Source organism: Pezoporus wallicus, unplaced genomic scaffold (assembly GCF_028554395.1).
Source record: "Pezoporus wallicus isolate ANWC-B61680 ecotype Strahan unplaced genomic scaffold, APGP_CSIRO_Pwel_v1 contig_13766, whole genome shotgun sequence".
Lineage (NCBI taxonomy): Eukaryota > Metazoa > Chordata > Aves > Psittaciformes > Psittacidae > Pezoporus > Pezoporus wallicus.
In genome coordinates this window covers 355,458-372,855 of record NW_026635291.1, presented here as the reverse complement: position 1 = coordinate 372,855, position 17,398 = coordinate 355,458, and the positions used below count along the sequence as shown (strand labels likewise).

Sequence of the window (17,398 nt, the reverse complement as noted above, 5' to 3'; positions counted from 1 at the left end):
ATGCTTTTACAACTGCATAATCCTACAGTAATGCAAGTGTAGTCTTCCTGTCCTTTTGGTGCTGCCACTGCTGCTCTCTTCACTTCCACTTTAACTGAGGCTTGTTTCTCTCCAAAGTCATGCCACCAAATTAGTCTGAAAACCACAGAGAATTTACACCGATAAAAAACCTGTTTCCTTAACATCCAACTCTGCTGATTCTCAATAAACAATAAATGCTGTAGGAAGATTTACTAATGAGAAGTACCTGGAAGAAAAATGTGACACAGAGAAACTGATAGAATGCCTTTTATTTTACAAACCACATTGTCAGTTTATGTGCTTTTCTCTGACCTAAATACTCAGTGTAACAGGTGATTCAGATGCAGTCACTGATTCTATGAGAACTGAGAAATTCAAAGAAGATAAAGAATGGATCTTCGTAGCCTCTCACCAAGCAACAGTGATTTTATGGAAGGTAAACAGAGGCGTCATCTTCAGAAATGCTGGATGGGCATCTCCAGTTGCTAGAGGGTGCGTGCCATTCTCCGGTGTTTCTAGAAGTGCAGAATAATGTCACTTGCCCAATAGTACCAAGTGATTTTCCTTGTATTCTCCTGAGTTCTGGTGTCCAAATCAAACTGCTTCCCTCAATATTGTAAAACAGAGAGAGAAAAGTCAGATAGGTTTTGCTGCAGTATAAACCACAAGCTGTGATTCACTGTAACTCAGGTTCATTTGAAATTACCATGGACACATCTTCATATCTATCAAATCCCAGTGACTGGTATCTCACCTGAAGCACCTGGGTCACTAAGCCCTGTCCGTGTTCCCTACAATTTCCCTATTTCCATGTTTATAACTTCATTTTCTGGATGTGAAAACCCACAAATCTGCCCTCGTTCGTACGTCCCCAGAGTCTCTGTGGTAGTCCAGTGACCTTGCTAGTCCTGGGTTTGTTTCTCAATGGTGTCAGGGTTTTGCATCTAGATCACAGAATCATAGAATAGTTAGGGTTGGAAAGGACCTTAAGATCACCCAGTTCCAACCCCCTGCCATGAGACAACCCTGGGTTAGAGTGGGTTCTCCTGACTCCTTCCCAAGCAAATGTAAGTCCAAGTTCCTAGGCAGCCATTCTCACACTCCGGTTAAGCTCAGCTCATGTGTTACGTGAGGTGTGTGATGCACTGGATTCCCTTTGTTTCCACCACATTTTATTTTCCATCTGAGATGCAGTGTGAACTGGGAAGTGCAATCAACAAGAAGAATATACAGGAAATAGAAGCCATAAACAAAAATGACTGGTGGAGCCTCAGTGAGGTCTGGAGTACAGTTGTTGAAACAAACCACTGGTGACCCAGAAAGATCTGAAGCTAAACAGAATGCTTTCAAGATGGAAATGTGGGACAAAGATGGCACAGACGAGTTGGTCATGGTCTCATATTTTCTTTTGTAGCCTCTATTCCAGATGTAGCTTTAAAATAATAGCAGGATGTTGGACCCACAAAAGGGCAAGCCTGAGAGTTAGGAAACCTTCATCTATTGTGAGACTCACACTGTGCCTCTGCCTTTCTAAACCTGGAGAACTCTCTGTTAAAAGGTCCCAACAGGCAGAGCTGGAGGCACACGATCAGAATAATTCAGCTTCCATTCAGGACTTGTAAATACATACCTTTACATCTACTTGTGGGACATATCAAAGGTGAAAATACCTGACGCTAGTGTCTGAGGCACAGAAGAGACTGTCCTTCTCAGCCTTAAGAATCTATAAGCCTATGTAAGTGTCCAGATATTCAGCAAACAGAAGCTTCAGGCTTCATCCGTTAGCACAAGGTGAACAGGGAAATTGTGTTACTCTCAAGAAACAGGGAATTATAAGGGGATGTTACGTGGTGCTCTCAAGGGGAGATACTTGGGTTTGAACTTTGGATGCTTCTCACAGATGTTACAAAGAAAACAGGGGTTTGGATGCTGACTAACAGTGTAGTTGCTATCTACCCATCCTGGATGTATTAAAATCTGAGTGGACATGGTGCTGAGCAAACTCCTCCACCTGACCCTGCTTGAGCAGGGCAGTTGGACATGAGCTCACCCTCAATGGTTCTGTGATAAACTACATCCTTGCTTGTATCATTGTGAGGACTCATCTGTGACTAAAAAATCTTTCCATTCTGAGAATGTGAGAGTCTTATCATCAATTTACATGGGAGTGAGATCAGGTTCCAGGGTGTCAGGATGGCAAAAAGCTCTTTATCTCATAAAGCTCCTGGGCAACCTTTTGCTGGAATTAACTCTGGGCTTTTTCTCCTTCAGCCTTGCAAAGGAAACTGCAGTAACAAATCAGATTCTGCAGTAACGCATTCTAGGTCCTGAAGCAAAATTCAGCAGTTTTAGAGGGGCAGCATGAAAGGGAACGGGGTGGAAGAAGAGGGGTGGGAAGTATTTATAATCCCTTTCATATTTTAAATCTGATTCTCTCCCAGTTGGGTTAGGGAGGCTGATGAGAGCAGTGCATCCAGAGCCTGGGCCCAGGGCAGCGCTGCACAATGAGAGGAGAAATTAATAATAAAAAACCCCTATTGCTCCGAGGCAGCAGACTGGAACACTGACATTCCATTACTCCGTCTGTCTGCTGAATTCATTTAGCATCTGTGGCCTAAATAGGCTAGTTTTAAAGAGGCATGCTCCAGTTTTTATGCTGGAAGTGGGTGGGGGTTGTCAGAGGATTTTTGTTTCATTGAAATCTGTCTCAAGAAAGCATATCAGACTGGAGTTAACAGGGTAGAGCCATGCTAGCCTCTGAGCAGTGGTTTAGTAAAGCTGTACAGATTGGGGTCTGCATCCAGCCTTTGGGCCACTGCCCTGGCATCTCTGAGGACAAAGCTGGAGCAGAGATGTTGTTGAAGCACTGGGTCTAAACCTGCAAAGACACTACATCGGCCATGACCAAAGTACAGCCACTTCCAAGCTCTCTGTACTCAAGGTATTAAAGTGCAGATTGTCAGATACCCTCTGTACCTCTCTGAAAAGCACAGCACTGTCCAGCAGCACGACACACCTCAACACCAACTGTTCCTTTCAAACATCATTGCAGCAATTGCTGCAACACACAGTTTCTTCCTCAGGATGCTGCTTTTCAAATGCTAACTCCATCCACCTTTGCATGGCTTTTGTAAGACCGAAGATCACAAAGGCTGAGGCAGGCTGTCTGCAGTACTAGAGAGCTTACATTGTGTACTGGGGGCTAGAGAGATGGCTTGACAGCAGGCTGGAAGAGGAAGAGGAGAGTGGTTCTCCACTTTCTTTCCTAGAAGCCTGCAAGTGTTTCACTTCCAGGTATTTTCTGAAACATCTGGATACCAGGAAGATAAAAGGTACCAGTGTAACCTCCCAGTGAGATCAATTGTCTAAAGCTTTCTGTGTATTTCCAGTCCTCTTTGGCTTCTTTCCCAAGGTTATAGAAACAGGAATGTGAATTTCCTTGGAGGAGTATATAATGTATTCTGTATAGTTCCATTTTTCTGGTTCCATTTTATGCAAATAATCTTTGAATCCCTTTCCCCTAATTTATCATCTTCAAGGTCTTTGTGTGAATTATGCAGAAAGGAAAACCATGGCTTTTATGGAAAGCTGCTAATATCGGCCTCTTCTCCTCTTCCTCATTGTTCTTTGCTCTTAGAGTGGCAATTTCTTCCATCACTGAATACCATCATTATCTCCTCCTTTGGTCATCTTCTGCTTGATCCTGCAGACACTGAAGTCAGAGCTAAATTGATTTAAGAGCATAGTTGCTAAGTGTAAAGATTGCATTAATGCGTCTTGGTATCACCCACTTACAGCCTCTGCCTTGGCTGCTGCTGGAACCGTGCAGCCTGTAAACAGTTTGGTTTTGTCCTGATCTGGTTATTTGTGCTTCCAGGAGGGCTGGCTTCTTTATCTGCACTTCAGCAGCGTTGAAACCAAATACCTGGCCTGCATCATCCCAAGCACGTGCTCTGGAGTTGTCCTAAGTAAGAGGAGCCAGCCCTCAGGGAGCTGCTTTTACAAACTTGTATTACTCCTTCTTCCTCCCATCAGGCTGCAGAGCAGCCACATTTACCTTTGCCTTTACTCAAGCATTTCTCTTCTCTACTTTTTTACACAGCAACAGTCTGGCCTTAGGCAAATCTCCAGGGAGACTTGGTTAAAATACACCTGTGCTACACAAGCAAACATGGGCTGCAAAGTTGATGTTGCTCTCTCTCGGCTAAAACAGTAATATTTCTATTTCACTATGGCCCATGCGCCTCCTCACAGTTCTTATGGGATTCATCTCCATCAGGAAAGAAATATCCTGTAGTGTTGAAAGAGAATTTAATTTCAGTTATCATTATTTCACAGAATGAGAACTGCACAGCTATACATCACCAGAGGATTTGCTGCAGCATTCATTGAATTCTTTCTGCTTTGGGCTCACACCTTTCTTCCATTTCTACCAAACCTTCCTCCCTCTATAACTTCTCACCTCTGCCTTTCCTTTTTTTCCTCTATGTAGATAAATAACTCCCAATTAGATCCGTACCCAAAATTATCCACAGCTGCTTTCTGTCTTGTTATTCCCTTGGCTTTAAACCTTAATGGCAGTGTCTGCCTCACCTATGTTGATAACAATCAATCTGTAATCATATCAAAACTAGCACAAGACCACTTTGTTTTGGTGACCATGTTAGAGGTGTGATCAGTGATGGTAACAATAAACCATTGGTTGCAGGGATTTCACTGGCTTGTATTTAACTTGCATTTGTCAGGTTCCATCTCTGTAAGAACATTCCCTTAGGGAGCAGCTCAGTTCATTCTTCCGGGAAGAAGAAAGGCTCTCCCTAAGTTGTTTCTCCACTGAGGTAACAGCTGTGGCTCCTCAGGACCCAGACAGCCAATGTGTGAGCAGTGCCAATTAACTTCTCACACAGGTGCTTTTGAGATTGCCATTTGGAAGCAGCAGTTTCTCCTGAATAGGGTGGAAAGGGAGTGCAGAAGATGAGAGAAAAGAAGCAGGGGCAGCTTGGACCTGGGATGGTGCTGCTTTTTGTTGAGGCAAGGTATGTAAAGGGTATCTTTACTGTTAGAGGTGTGGGTCCTTGCTGAGCTGCAATTCCTGTTTAAAATAAAAGAGGGAGGGGGGAAAGTAAGAGTTAGCTCTAGAGTAAGCAAGGCATGAGAGCTGGGCTGAAGGAAGCCTGAGGAGCACCCGTCACTTCAGGTTTACCATGAAGTGAGCCAGGCAGGACCAGTCCTAGTAGATGACTGACCCCACCTTCTTCACCTCTTAGTAAGGTGGAAGTGGTGTGGGTTTTTTGCAGAGAATCTGTGCTGAGCTTAAGTTCCCTAAGAACTCTGAAGCAAAGCCTGGATTGGGTCTGACCTGTTCTTATGTTGCCTTTTTCTGTAACTCTTATGTGTGTCAAAGCTGCTTCTCATCCAATGAAGAGAAAGATTGAGTCTTTAATTGGCTTTAGCTTATTGCTTTATGGGGGAGGTAGGAGGGAATTGCAGAACATACATTTAAGAAGGAGAAAGCCTCTATAAACCTGACATGTGCCTAAACTGAATTTCAGTTTGGGTCAGTACTTTGAACCAAAGTGGCGCTTTTCATTGTGGATTTTGCAGAAAGTGTATGTAAAACACTACTAATATTAATCTCATCTCAAAATAGTGTGGGCATTGTTCTCATATTTTAATCCAGCTATTTATCTGTAACTTATTCTGCATTTGTATTGCAAGCCTTCAAGTGCAGTAGGATGTTAGCCCGTGTCATTAGTCTAGCTCAATTGATGCATCTTTCCTATGTGCATCCAAAGAAATGGGTTTGTGATCATATGGAAATAACTTCATGATACAAGGATCACACTTGTTGTTGCCTTTGCAAGTTAACATGTAGCAAAACTTCACTGTGTGATGGGAGAGGAGTGAAATGCTGCCTCTCCCAGTTGTTAGTGATTATGGTCTCTGAAAAGTGTTTCTTCTGAGAGCAAGTGTTGGATGTATCTTTTACCTGGCTGTATCACCAAGTTGCTATGCAATCATGTTTTCTTGCTGAAGAGATTTAGTTTATTGAGGAGAAAAGAAAATGATACAACCTGTCTTGTGATCACTGATTTGTTCTTTTACTCTGCCTCAAACAGTTTGTATTCTTTAAAAGACAGTCTACATTACACAGCTGAGATCAAACAGGAGCAGCAGACAGGTTGTTAGTAATAAGTGTAGCTAAACCTGAATCAGCTGGGTAGAGGGTAAGTTCATTAGACCCTGCAAGTGAAAGAGGTGCCTAGCTTTATATAGTGGGGTTTGAGGCAGCAGATTGTTACTAGAAATTGTAATGTATTGTGCCCCTCTCGTTTCCGTGTTGTGCTGCCTTCTCATGTGGTGCAATATCCAGTTATAAGAAGGAAGACGTGGAAAATGCAGACAGGCAATCTAACTCTTGGGTGTAAATCACACAATGCTCAGTCCTGTTATTTGTACAGTTAATTTACTTGTATGATTTTTTTCTACTGACTTCTGATAGTTTTTTACTTGGTAAAAGGCATATTAAGAAAATAAGTGTTTCGTTTTACTTTCTTAGAACGGTCATGTACATGAAGTTGTTCCATCTTTGTGTTTGACATGACAACAGCAAACTTTGCTCAGGCAAGGACAGGTGTACTTGAATAGTGTGCATCGTGCTCCATTTTGTATTTTCAGTGTGCTACATCCTGAAAAAAAATACTTACGGTTTAATAACTGGAGGAATATTTGGTAGTTTCCATCTTCTATGTGTAACCAAGAAACTTGATTACTGGCAGTACAAGTAGGTGAGCTTCAGTGACAAAGGAGAAAGTATATCACAATGTAGTATTAGCCAAAAAAAGCTGTGATTTTTTCCTTCCCCCCCCCTTTTTTTTAAACCCAGGCTTATCTCTTTCCAGTGAGAAAACTCGGGCACTTCTCATGCTGACTGTGTGTGAATCTTTTGGGCCTTAAACCCATCACTTGGATCACAGAATCCCTCGCTTTATTCACAAAATGGCACTGGCCTGGATACAAAGTGCCACACTTTATGTGGGAGGAAGATGAAGACAGGAAAAATGTTGTGGCAGGTGGCTTAAAATAAATAAGGATCAAACAAGCTCTGTTAGAAACTGCTTGGAGCTTTGACATGCTGGCAGCAGGCTCTGCAAAGCTGGGTTGCTTTGGAGAGCACTTGTGGGAAGGTCAGTTGCAATTATCATACGGTTTTGCCATTTTTTTTTTTCATGGAAATTATGAACACCACTGTATGCGTTTGCATCCTAGGAGATGCATAAGCTAACCTCGAAATACCACACTGAGCCCCTGATTATAAATCCAGATAGAGGGTACATATCATGGACCTGTCTGTTAAATATAATGCACCTGAGACAAGGATTTGGCCTTAAAACTAGAGTTTTACTGGAGTTATTCTCTGCCTGGATTATAATTTTAAAGTGAATAAGAAACTGTGCAGATGCTAACCAGATGCGAATATCAAACTGTAGTTCAACATGTTTCCATGTAATAACTACAGTGTTACTATGGTGATAACAGATTCACTAGAGGTTTGGTTTAATAAAGCAGGATTGCATGTTAGTATCTGTACAGTTGCCATAGTTTTAGTCAAACAATTGGGCTGCTTCTGACTGAATTGATGGAATTGCCACTGAGCTTAGTTTCCCTTGTAAATCTTTTTCAGGAATAAATCTGCTATGTAAGCAGGTTTTGTATATTGCTTTAATTGACCTCTCTTCTCTCAAATGGCAAACCCCCCTAGTTTTGAATAGGAGCACAAAAGCCATTTTGCTTTGTGGGTTGTTTTTTTTTTTTCCTTTTCTCTTTTTCTCCCTCTTCGCCCTCCCCCAAATGCTGCATTTGACCTCAGCTTTGGAGATATTTGAGCCAACTGCCTCAGACATTCCAAGAAAGCCTCTAAATCAGTTTTCACATGAGATGCTCCGTATCCAAGGCCAGGTTGGATGGGGCTTGGAGCACCCTGGTCTAGTGAAAGGTGTCCCTGCCCCTTGGTTAGGACTGGATGAGCTTTAAGGTCCCTTCCAGCCCAAACCAGCCTGTGATCCTGTGATTTACAGACCTACAGAGCTGTTACCAGCACTCTCCAGAGAGAAGGCAGGCACGTTTCCACTTGCAGCACTCCATACAGGACCCAGGAAAGCTGGGTACAAATAGCAGGTGCTATTCCTTTTTGAACTAATGGAAAGCTTTGCAACTTTTTATGGTACAGCATCTTCTAAGGCAGAGCTATGGTTGCATGGACCAGAGGGCAGCATGTGGGTCAGAGCTGGGAACTCATCTGTTTTCCATGAGACCAGGAGGAGCTTTTGGGCTTATTTTCTATCTTAATAATAGAAGTAATAATAATAATAATAATTAATAACTATAATGATAGTGATAACCTTCCAGCTGAACACGTGTGATTTGTATTGCCTCAGCACTATTCTCAGGCAGCGCCTCATTGATATTCTGAGCATCGCTGTGTCTGTCGCTGCTCTCTGCACTTTGGGTCTGGAATCCTTGGGGAGCCTCGCAGCTGTCAAATTGACTTGCATCATTTCTCTGCAAGCTGAGAGACAAATCAGCCAGCCAGCCATCAGACAAGACTTTGCCATCCAAGTTGCAATCTCAAAGTGGTAAAACACTGCTGCCCAATTCAGTCAAATAGCTTGGCCTGTGGGGAGGGAAGGCTGGGTTTGGAGTCCCTTTATTCTTTAGAAGCTGCTACTTTTTGTTTTAAAGAGGTATTCATGCTCTGATGGCTTGGCAAGCTCTGGCCTGAGTCACTGACATATGTCGGTGTGGCTCAGTGCAAGCCGCGAGGACATAGGGAAATGAATTCTCCCCCAAAAGGCTTTGTGGCGACAAAAGTTGGGAATGCCGTCCCGCTTTTTCGCTTTCTGCGGCTGCAAAGAGGCTCTGGGGAGGGTGGCTGCGGTTGTCCGGGAGGCTGTTCGGGAAGAGCCCGACTCCCGCTCAGCGCTCCCAGGTGAGCTGTGGCTGCGCAGCGTTATCCGCGCCCATCCGCTCTCGGAGCGGGCAGGCGCTTAGCACGGAGTTTTAACGAGGGGAGCCCCCGGCTGGACCCGGCCCCCCCCGCTGCGGGCGGGGATCGAGGCGGGCGCGGCGGCGGCTCCGCTCTTGCGGCCCGGGCGGAAGGCGGCGGCCCCCGCCCGCAGGTCGGCCCCGCGCGGCAGGAGGCGCTGAGCCGCACTCCGGCCCGGCCCGCCCCGCCCCGCCGCCCGTCTGCGGCCCCGGCGCCGCCCGCGACCCGGGGTCTGGCGCTGCCGCGGCTCCTCCGCGCCGGGCCGGGGGCGGAGCGGAGCGGACACGGCCCGCCAGGGGGCGCCGCCGCGGCTCTTAAAGGAGCCGTCCCTCCGCGCGCTCCTGGCGCCCGCAGCCTGAGGCAGCGCGAGCGCGGGTGGCCGCCATGGCGCCGGGAGCGGGGCCGCGCCGGCCGGTGCTCGCCGGGGCCTGCTGTCGGCTGCCGCGGGGCAGCCCCTTCCCTGCGGGGCCCCGCCTGTGGAGGGCTTGGTCTCGCCGCTGCCGAGGGGCGTGAAGGTGGAGGAAAGGGACAGCGGTGCTTGGAAACCGACCGCGTGCGCAGAGACATTAAATGGGAGCCTGAAGAGGCCGTTCCCGAGGGGGGAATCGCAGGTTCGGTCGGTTGAGGGGTGAGGAACCCCGCTGTGTGCGGCCGGGCTGAGGGCCCGTGCGCTCCCCACGAGCAGCCCCGCGCTGAGGAGCCCGGCGCAGGGCAGCGCCTTGACCCGCTCTGCCTCCTGGGGCAGGGCACGGTGAAAGAGGTGAGGCTGACTGCAAGTGCACTGTACTGGGAGAGTCCGCCTGTGCTCGGTTTAGAGCAAGAGATCAAAGAATCATGGAATAGTTAGGGTTGGAAAGGACCTAAGATCATCCAGTTCCAACCGCCTGCAGTGGGCAGGGCCACCTCAGCATGGACGAGTCACCCAAGGCTCTGTCCAGCCTGGCCTTGAGCACTGCCAGGGATGGAGCATTTACCACGTCTCTCGGCACACTGCGCCAGCACCTCAGCACCCTCACAGTAATGAACTTCTTCCTTATATCCAACCTGAACTTCCCTTGTTTCAGTTTGAACCTATCACCCCTTGTACTTGGAGATCAGACATACCTCCCAAAGCATTCCGTACTTTTCAGTTCATCATTAAATGTGTGGTGGTTCACTTTTTAAGCAAGCTGTCCAACATCGGTCCCCAGTGCCACTGTCCTGTCAACCTCATGGGTCTTTCCTAAGTGGCTGGGTTCCAGAAAAGCACACATCTAATTCCGAGGAGCTTGTTGCTGCAAGAGGAAAACATCTCTGTTTCCTCAGGAAGTCTTCCTGGGGACATTAGATGCCATTGAGCAAGCTGCCCGTATCAGTGGACTGTGCTTTTCTCTAGATCATGTCTGAGGTCAAGATTTAACCTGGCATTAAAAAGGTCTATGAGAAAACACACTTCAGTGAGCTGACTTCTTTGCTTGGTGATCTCCCTAATGGCTTGCTTTCTCCTCTCCCTGTTCTCTGGGGATCTAGGTTAAAAACATAATGACGTGGCTCTTACAAAGAGCTCTTTAGCTTCTTGATTCTAAGTAGCTGCTTGTAAGGGCTGTTTTCTATTCCTTTCAAGGTTTCTTTACATGAGTTAAAGTAAATAATTTATGGTTTTATTAGTATTACACTTCTACGTGATAAAGAAGTGAAGTGTCAGCTCATCTGTTTCCCGATGAGGATTTTCATCTGCTTTTGACGGCTTCAGAATAGCTCAAGTTTTGTGAAACTCAGAGATGCACTTTCAAGTCCACGTTTCCTGATGGTTTTGTTGTTTCTTTGCTCGTTTTGGTTGCTGTTCTACCTTGGGGTTTGTAGCCATCATATGGCTATCTCTGGAAGATGCCCGGAGCTGATGATAAAATACTTTGTGTTTAAATCTGACATAAATATGCTGGAACTGAAATAACAATCTGTGGTATTTGTTCTTCTTCGGCACATTCTGAAGTCCGTTGCTATCAAGTCTAAAATGCATTCTCTTTCAGGGTTTTTACTTTCTTCTTTCTACTGCCTCAGCTTTTAATTATGGCTGGAGTACAAGACAGATATGGCATTTAGCAAGCTCATTCTACCATCCTTCTCCTTTTCCATTTAATTTCCTATAGGCATCCACAAATGCCTTTACCAGTGGGTACCCCTGACATTTCCAAATTGCAGTTTGACAGTGTCAGAAAGAGTCATGAATTATTAAAATGTCTCAGCATCACAGAGGTTGGAAAATGACGTAGAACCTGACAAAACAAGCACATGCAAAAACAGAAAACCCCACCCAAGCATCCCCAAAGCAAGAGAGCACCTTTAAAACTTTCCTTTGAATTTGCTTAAAAGGCTTGAATAGTAGGAGAGATGCATGAGTCACTCTCCCTCTCTGTCTCTCTAGAACAGGAAAGCTAGCAGAGGGTGGAGGCATGTCAGCACATAGTGTGGTACACTTTAAAATATCAGCTGAAATGACTAGGCTGGAGAAGTGGGAGGACTGATATTAGTCACACGCTGTTACACAGTTCAGAAGATGAAGGCAGAAGGAATTGCTGGACAGGCATATGCCACTTGGCCCAACCTTTTAAAACCTGTATCTTCACTTCAGATCTCTTCACTGTTCTTCAGAATGCCTCTGTCTGCCTGTGAGTGAGATTCAGTATCTTGGCCATGAAGAGAACAGCTGACTGTTCTTAAGCTGAGATGGTGGAGTTTAGCACATAGCAACTTCCATCCGTGGCCATTTTGTTTGGGCCTGTTGTTCCTTGTCCACTGGACAAGCACAGGAGCTGTTGCTGTCTTCGGGCTCCATGAGCATTGGTAGGGAGGATGAGGATCAGTGTAGGAGGCACCAAGATCATGGCGTGATCTCTGATGATTCCCTGCCTTGCTGCAAGCAGCTCTGTGTTAGCTGTCTGCACACTGAAGTAGCATATTCCCTGTTTCACTGTTCTTGGGATTTACAACATTATGCAGTAGAAAAATAAATGGCAGGTTTTTCTGGTGACCACAATAGACAGGCCAAGGGCTTGGATGTAAGCACTGCATCAGGCTTTGTGACTGCGGTAGTGACAGAAATGAATTTGGTTCCAGAAAAGAGGTGGTGTATCCTTTAGATGTGTGAGTTTCTCAGTTATAATGGAAAAAAGCTTACTGGGCACTGGAATCTTTCTAACATGTTGAATATTTTCTTCAGTGCCTGTGGCTGAAGGATTCTGAAGCACTTTACAAACCTCAGCTCACCTCTGTGTGCTCATCTTGCCCTCCAATGCATCTGAAACTGTTATTTAAATTACTTTATATGCAGAAATTAGGGTGGCCTGTCAAATTTTGCAAGAAACGTGGTCTCACAGACAGAAACTGAGCTCAGGAGTTTTCCATGTGTAAACTGCTCATCCATGTTAGCTCTTTATATACTGCAAAAATATCTTGAAGCCAAATAAATAGTAGAAATGAAGATCGCACGGCATAAGATCTTCCAAATTTACCTACAAGGCTCTGCATGTCCCATCTTTCCCAAGCTGTCTGTTTTTGATGGGTTATAGGTTGAGGCCACATGCCTGGTGCAAGGCAAGTAGCTGTGGCTGGTAGATCGGGAGGTCAAGTATTTCTTGAGCTGAGGCATAAACTGCCTTTGTGAGTAAAACACAGAGCTGGCTGCTGTTTTGCCCGTCTCTCAGTGAAGTATGTCCCTCTGCTTACACTTTTATCTGTAGATGGAAAGAAGTTTGTACTTAATTGAACTCATCGATAAATACAGACAACGGTTTGCGGGCCAGACCCTCTGCTTGGCCTTGTGAAGGTTTGCAGGATACAGACCTTTTGTGTAGCTGAATATTCAACAGAAGGTGTTTCATTAAGTGGCCCAGATTTTGTCTCAGTTCTATAGTGCTTTATCTCCCTGCAGTATATCTGATAATCTAATATAGCACATTTAACCAAGCCAAAAAGAAAACCTGCAACAGACCTTCCTGGTTGTCTGTGACTGTCTTGAGAAGTACTTCCACCACCCTGTGAACCGTGGTGGTTTTGCTCTTACCCAGATTGCAGCCTGGTCACCACGTGCAAGGGTTTCCTCAGCGCCACTCGCTGAGAAATATTTTCTGTCAGATAAGAGATCTTTAAAAAGAAAAAATATCATGATGATATTCTCTAGCTTTCTGACAAATTCTGAAATTAATTATTGGAATTGCACCATTCCTCTGCCGTAATTTGATAGCTGGAAAGGATCTTAACAGCTGTCAGGAATTCTCAAATGAGTAGAATTGAGTGCTAAGGCTTCTGAAAGTGTTTATAAGTGAGCTCTACTCGCTGGTGTTATTAAATGATTTCATTCATTAGAACATCCAGAGTAGTTTGCCCTTCCTTCTGGTTAATGTGCTCTGTAGGTTTGCCACAGCTTTTTTTATGGCATATGTTGAAATCTCCTTCCCAGAACCATTACTTTAAGGATAATAATGGCAATAGCAGGCAGAGGAAAAAGACCCTCTAGCCTTTCATGGTGAAACTTGGCCCACTGAGTGCATTTGTTTGCTTTTCTGATTTATTTTCTCTTGCTCAGAACCATCTGACCCTTGTGTTTAAAGGACCATTCTTTGCAGTTTGAAGTCTGCCTATTATAATATCAGTTCTGCAACCTGCAGTGAGAGGAGCAGGCAGATGCATGCTCAGCTGATACTTAACAAATCTGGCTCTCTTGTCATGCAGAATCCACACCTGGGGCATACCAGCAGTGTCCTTGGTCCCTATACAGGGGACAAAATCCAGGTTGCAAAGTTACAGATTCTCCATTTATCAGAATTTTCCTACATGTGCAAACTACTGTCCGCAGTTTTCCTACAGGGACCTTTCCTCCTTGTGTTTGGAGCTTTTTTGCTCAGTTTGAAATACATTTTCCTCTCTGCTGCACGAGAAAGCATTTCCAGCCTTTCCAAAAAGGTATTCCCAGCCTTTCCATTATGCATGCTGTTTTTAAAGGCAAACCCAAAAATATTGGATGCTAAGGGAAGTGTACCCAGCAGCATGAGGAAAATGTATTAACAAGTCAGCCAGTATCCACCCATCTTGTGGACAGAACCAAGGTAAGTGCTTCAGCAGTGAGATCATGCAGGCTTTGGGTGGAAACAAAGAGAAGTGAGATGGGGATTGCTGTGGTGTGTGGGCTCTGTGTTTTGTGTTCCTCAGATCTCCACTGTCAGAACAGAGCAGTTGACAGTTTGTGTTTACTTTGGTACAGAGTGTCAGAGCAGAGGGAGAAGCAGTTCTTCTCCTGGGGCCACGTTTCTTGTTCTTTGAGAGTGCAGTTTCATTTGTCAGTCGAGCTGGTCTAAGTTGGCTTTGCCTCCAAATTATATCCTCTTGCCCCTTCCCTTTTTCAGGCAGCATGAATGTGCTGTTGGTCACCAAGAGGAGGAGGCTGAAATCCAAATGTTTTTTTTTCCCTTGCCATGTGAGCTCCATGATCTGGCTGACTGCTGTGGCTCAGCAAAAGGAGCAAGAGTAGGAGATGACAGGTCCACAGCAGAACAGGTTCCAGGTTTAGTAGATTGTGAAACAATACCTTCACTGACAACTCCTGATTTGAAAGAGTCTGTTTATGTTTAAAGTTCTACCGGCTTTCCAAGTGGTAAATTCTAATGACAAACAATTAATTGGAGTTACAGAAAGAGTCAGAAAGCAGCAGTCTCTTGTTTTGTGGCAGAGGAGCTCTCCTGTTGATGTGAAACTTCTTGATTTTGCCAAAACACCATTTTTCTATGGACCAAATGAAACCAGAAGACAGGTTCAGGCCAGCTCTTGTCACACACTGTTTTGGTAATTCAGCATCATTTAGGTACGTAAACTGGGAGTTGAGCTCATTTGGAAAACGTGTCTTAATTTTTTGGTGGTGAACCATGAAAATGTGCTGCCTTTGTGGAGGGGTTACTAGTCAGAAAGAATAGAATTGTCACAAAAATTGCTGCTTCAGGTTTGAAAATTCTGGCTCTTAATTCAGAACCTAACCTCCTCTGAAAATTCCAGAACTCCTCAGACAGGCACTCGCCAGTTACTGAATTGTATAGATACATGCCTGGTTTAACTTCTGGTTTAAAATGTTCTGATTAAGGAGTCACTTTTGATTTACAGGAGTCTGAGATTAGAAACTGACCCTGGTAAGTTTCATCCTTGTGTGGTTTGTCTCTTCTTATGGGGTAAGTCTCTCATGTAAGCAAGTAATGTGTTAAAAGTGAGTATGGTTGTGTGATTGAAGTTTTCAACACAAACTTGTGCAGGGCTGTGTTAACTACACAGAGATTTTCCTTCAGTCAGCAACCAGGTACTTCTCTGAAAGCATCTTGTTTCATTGTGGCTTTGAATTCTGTAGTGAATCTGTTCAGGTGACCTCGCAGCAGCATCCTACAGTCTGGCATGGTGGGTTGGAAGCAGCAACAATTTCTTCACAGCATGAACCTGCCACAGCTCTTCCTGGTTTTTCTTTGAAGTAGGTCAAGTCTCGGAGGACACTGTAGACCCCTCATTCATTTTTCTATTCTACCTTCCAGAACATGGAGTAGCGAGATCACCCACTTCATTCTGTGTGAGCACTAGCAGCTTGAGTGCAGGAAACGAAGGTAGTGCATGCTGGGCCTAAATCAGAAAGCATCAACCTTGGCTTGATGAGGATAGTCTGCAAAAGGAAGCTCGTAAAAGAGGGGTTTCCATTCAGTTGTTTACAAATGATTCTTTTCAACTCTGTTCTGTGCCTTTTCTTTGGTTTTCTGGAGATAGGGGGACTATTGCAGGATGTTCATACAAACACGGCACCACAGCTAGGCTGGGTCACCATCTCATTGTCCAGCGCATGCAGCTGTGAGCTTGCAGTCAGAGTTGCAGGGAGCTGCCAGCAGCTGCTCCTGCCGTCGCTGAAAATCCCTCCTGAACGCTTTCTGCAAAGTGCCAAACTTAGGAGGTCTGTCTTGACTTGTTAATGTGTAGTTACAAACCATGTGGGAATGTGATCTAACCAGCTAAATAATGCTTTAACCTGACTACCATGAGCACGTTGCTTACTTTCACGCTTCCATGCACGCTAAGTGATCACATCCTATATTCTGTGTTTCATATAGCTGTATTTAGCCTTTGATGGATCGGTGATGGAATCATCTTGAGCTACCAAGAGGCTGAATGCACTTGACAATGTTAGTAGCAGACAGAATAGATTTTGTAATGGAAATATGTTTCATCTACATGTCTTGACATCACACTGTCAATTGAAGTAATTGTTATTTTAAGTTAATATATGTTGGGTCCTTTGTTTTGCCTTGTGTGTGCATGTGTGTGTGCACCCAAGTTCTGATCTTGATCTTTCTGTTTGGAGAAAAACAAGAACTTTTTTGCTGAAAGTTACTCAGACTCCTTCCAGATGATAAATAGAATTTGAGCTAAGGCTCCTGTTAGCAGTGGTGCTCTGCCTCTTGTATCTGGCAGGCTCAGTCCTGAACCCTGACCCCAACACCTATTTGTACTTTGTACACTTATTTCTCACGTAGTGATCATCTTCTTGTACAACTGTTTTCTGCAGTTCTGACATGCAGGGGTTCACACGTAACCCAAGGCTTTTGTAGTATTACATACAACTATTTGAAATCATACCCACATGTCCAAAAGTAAACTAGCAGAAACAGAAAAGCAGTGGACTTTTTTTTATTTTCTTTTCTGTTTCCTTGATGTTCTGTGGTTTGACCAAGACCTTTCTATTTTCTTCTTTGAGTTGCCACCATGCAGGTTTTTTATGTAGGCCTCTTTGGAACTGTTCTTGATGTCTGGGCTATTTAAGCCAAAGTTCTGTTCATTTTGTCCTGGTGGTAGCTACTTCACAGAGAGTACATTATTTCTAATTTGTGCTTGTCCAAGACTCTGCCTTCTGGTTTTTTTTGCCATAGCAGAATGAATCTGTTCGTTAGCCCAACCAAGCTATCACAGTTCAGCCATAGAGACAGGCAGCTTGGATTCCGAGATATAAAGAGCAATGTGCCACTCTGGGAGTGTTGATTTAAGCCTTGTAATGCTTCTGTGCCCTTGTGTGGGCACCTGGTCTGCAATAGTGCTGGTCACCAACATCTGCCGTATCGAACAGATTTGAGAGATTACTGTTTTGTACTGTAGGTGTGCAAATACAAACAGCTGCCAGGATTGTCCAAGCCAGTGGCTCTCAGCCTGACACACGAACTGAAAAGTTCTCCATGCTAAAAAGATAGTTGGGATGGGAAGCAGGGAGCATTCTTTTGCCTCATGTTGATGATTGTTCTGTCCCACTGCCAGACTTTTCAAAATCCTCATTTATCTATT

General features: G+C 44.7%; 1 long non-coding RNA gene across 1 annotated transcript in view; it reads left to right on the top strand.

Moving 5' to 3' along the window:
• The window catches only part of LOC130603759 (uncharacterized), a 116,822-nt gene that overhangs the window by 83,704 nt on the left and 15,720 nt on the right, over positions 1 to 17,398 (top strand). The window lies entirely within an intron of this gene.